A 4149-nucleotide genomic window follows, 5' to 3' on the forward strand; every position below is an offset into this window, starting at 1 on the left:
CAAATAGTTTTAGTAACTGCAGAGAAGACTTAATTTCTCTAATTGGTACTTTCAGTAGATTTAAGAGGATGTAGTGTCAAAAGGGATTTGTCTTGGGAGCAGGACAGATTGCTTTCAGATCCAAAACAAAATTACCAAATTGTAGGTTATTATGGAGGCAGTGAATGAGAGTCCTGCAGAAAATCCAATCAGTGATTTAGAAAATTATCTGTAGAATTCTGGGGAAAATAAGGAGGTGGAGACTGTGAGTAAAAATTATACGAGACTTGGAGGATAACTGCAGGGATGTATGTAAGTATGTATGTATGTATGTATAGTGCTGGAGAGAGGGGATAGAGACATTGCAGAAGAAAAAACAAGAATGGAAGGAAGAGAAGCAGGAATCAAAGCAAGTATAGGATATTTCCCTGGCTGGAGAAAGACCTGAATGTTCAGGATGAGGTCTGACAATGGCCAGGCACTACTAATCTGATTTCTACTCCATCCAAGCTTTGGCATTGGCTCTGGCCGAGGTCCCCCATGATTCTGTGTGGTATATCAGAGGCCCCTCTGGGTTTCCCTTGGGCTCCCACCACCAGCTCCTGGCTCTGCTGATCTTGGCCTTCTTCTCAGGGCCCCCTGTTCTCTTGGCTTCCAGGATACTGCGTCTCCTGTTTTCCCTCCCCTTATAAGGACTCATCTTTTCTCTGCCCATCCCTGACCTACTGGGTCCTTTGAATCCCTGCCCTTGGCCCTGCCCCTTCAGCCCTCCCTGTTCTCTCCCTGGTAATCTTGCCACTCTCCTGGGCCGCAGGCCTGGCTGTGCTTCTTGTCATCTGCATCACGGGGTTCCATGGCCCTGCCTCAGACTCAGCCCGTGTTCCTCACACCAGTGCTTGTGACTGTGCATGGCCACCTTCATCGCTATCCTCACCAGTAGCCAGGCATCGTGCTGGACTCTGCCTTTACCCCCATGTCGAATCTGGCCCTTTCCAAATCTTTTTATTGATGTATCATGACTTTTTCTCTACCTCTTTAAACTCTTTAGACTCTGTTACTCCATCCCCACTGCCTGCTTCCCTGGGACAGGCCTCTCAATTGGTCCCCCTACCTCTGTTTTCTTCCCCAATCCTTTCTCAAAGTAGACAGCAGAGTGTGATAATCATTCCAAAATTCAACTCAGATCACACCCTTCCCTTATAACTCCCCTTGTTTTCCTATTGCCACTATAAAAAAATCATCACAGACTTGGTGGTTTGAAACAACAAAAATATACTCACTTACATTCTGGAGGCCGGAAGTCTGACATTGGTTTCAGTGGACCAAAACTAAGGTGTCAGTAGGGCTGCGCTCCCTCTAGAGGCTGTGGGGGTAATTTCATTTGCTTGCCTTTTCTGGCTGTGTTCCTTGGCTCATGGTCCCTTTCTCCACCTTTCATCCACAGCGTAGCATCTTCAAATATCTTTCTCTGCTGAGGTTGTCTGTAGAATCTCCCTCTGCCTTTCTTATTAGGGCACTTGTGATTACATTTAGGGCCCACCCAGGTAATCTAGATTAGTCTTCCCATTTCAAGATCCTTAATTTAATCACGTCTGCAAAGTCCCTGTCACCATATAAAGTGACAGTGACAGGTTCCAGGGATTAGGACCTGGATATCTTTGGAGTCCATTATTCAGCCTACCACACCCCCCATTGTACTGCAAAGTCCAAACTCCTCCATATGGTCAAGGTCCAGCACACACACCACCCCATCCTGGTGCATGCTCCTGCCTGGACCACTCTGCCCCTCACCTTTGCCAGCTCTGTCTCATCACTGAGGTCTCAGTTTAGAGTTCACTTCCTCCAGAAAGCTCCTGGGACCCCACCCAAGTCCAGATCAGGTGCCTTTCCTGTGTGCTGCTGTGGCACCTGCCCTCCTCGATAGAATTGTCTTTCCCCTCATATCCCCTCCTGCTGGACTATGTACACTTGAAGGCAGGGCTGTGCCAGTTTACTTGCTGTTGAACTGCCATCAGTAAACGCAAAGCTTTGACACATCTTAGGCACACAATAAATGAACGTATACATTTACATATGCATAGAAGAGGTGCTTTAAAAAAAATGGGTACTCACTAGTTATGGTAATTGTCACTTAAGAAAAAAAGAAAAAGTTTCTCAGTAGTCTGACTTTCTTTCCTTTTCCTTTTTTTGCAGTACATATATACTCCAAATTTTATGATTTTTTTTTCCTTTTTTGAAGAATTGAAAAATTAAAATTTAGAGAGAACAGTTGTGTTCTTGGGGTACCACTTTTGGGTATACAGGTGGGGTATGAATTTTCTGAATGGAACTCTGCCCTCCACTCCCCTCCTCCCACTTATACCCCTTCCTTAGGGAGCCTTTGAATTAGTTTCCTGTTGTTCTTATAACAAATTACCAAAACTTAGTGGCTTAAAACAATACAAATTTATTATCTTCTGGTTCTGTAGGTCAGACGCCTGACATGGGTCTTCCTGGACTAGAATCAAGGTTTTAGCAGGGCCTGTGTTCTTTTCTAGAGGATCTAGGGGAGAATCCATTTCCTTGTCCTTTCCAGCTTCCAGAGGCCACCCACATTCCTTGGCTCGCACCCGATTCCCCCAACTTCAAAGCCAGCAACAGTGGGTTGAATCCTTTTCACATTGTGTCACTATAACACTGATTTTCTGCCTGCTTTTTCCATTTAAAAAATTTGTGGCAAAACACACATAAAATTTGCCATCAAAGCCATTTTAAGTGTACAGTTCAATGGCATTAAGTACATTCACATTGTTGTGCAGCCATCACTGTCATCCAGCCACAGAACTGTTTTCATCTTGCAAAACTGAAACTCTATACCCATTAAATAGTAACTTGCCATTCCACCTTCCCTAGCCCGTGGCAACCACCATTCTACTTTCTTGTCTCTATGGATTTGACCTAGGTACCTCATGTAAGTAAAATCATACAGTACTTGTCCTTTGGTGACTAGATTACTTCACTTGGCATAATGTCCTCATGGTTCATCCATGTTGTAATGTGTGACAGGGTTTCCTTCCTTTTTAAGGCTGAATAATATTACATTATATATATATATATATATATATATATATATATATATATATATATATACCCCCCACATTGTTAATCCATTCATCCACTGATGGATATTTGAGTGGCTTTCACCTTTTGGCTGTTGTGATTAATTCTGTGAAGAACATGGGTGTACAGATATCTCTTCAAGGTCCTACTTTCAGTTCCTTTAGGTATGTACCCAGAAGTAGAATTGCTGGATCATATGACAGTTCTATTTTTAAGTTTTTGAGAAACTGCCATACTGATTTCCACAGCGCTGCACCATTTTACAAATTCCCACCAATAGTGCACAAGTGTTTCAGTTTCTCTGCATCCTCACCAACACTTGTTGTCTCATGTCTTTTTGATGATAGCCATTCATCAAAGTGACTCAGTTATACACATATGTATTCTTTTTCATATTTTTTCCATTATGGTTTATCACACGATGTTGAATATAGTTCCCAGTGCTATACAGTAGGACGTCGTTGTTTATCCATCCTTTATATAATAGTTTGCAAGACTTACGTTTCCCTGATGATTAGTGATATTGAACATCCGCAGTCTAAAGCCTCCCAACAAAGAAAAGCCCCAAGACCAGATGGTTTCATTGGTGAATTCTACCAAACATCTAAAGAAGAGTTAATACTGATCCTTCTCAAACTCTTACCAAAAAATTGAAGAAGATGGAACACTCCCAAACTCATTTTACAATGCCAGATCCCAAAGCCAGATAAGGACATTACAATTAAAAAAAAAATACTGCAGGCTGAAATACTAGATGAAAGAAAATATAAAAATTCTCAACAAAATACTGGCAAACTGAATTTCAACAGTGCATTAAAAGGATCATACACCATGATCAAGTGGGATTTTTCTCAGAGGCTTTGGCGAGCAGTGGCAGCAGCCAGCAGTGTGGCATTTCCCTGGGTCAGTGTTGGGCTGCTCGAGCTGTGGATCTGGGGCAGGGACAGAGAGCCATGTGCTCCCCGCCTCTGGTACATGGTCTGCTGAGTTCCTAAGGACACAACCTGACTTTAACCTCTGTCTTCACCTTTCAAATATAGGCCTCTCGTCTGATGAAAAGAGAAAGGAAGA

The sequence above is a fragment of the Leucopleurus acutus genome, assembly GCF_964270905.1.
Source record: "Leucopleurus acutus genome assembly, chromosome: 16".
Taxonomy (NCBI): domain Eukaryota; kingdom Metazoa; phylum Chordata; class Mammalia; order Artiodactyla; family Delphinidae; genus Leucopleurus; species Leucopleurus acutus.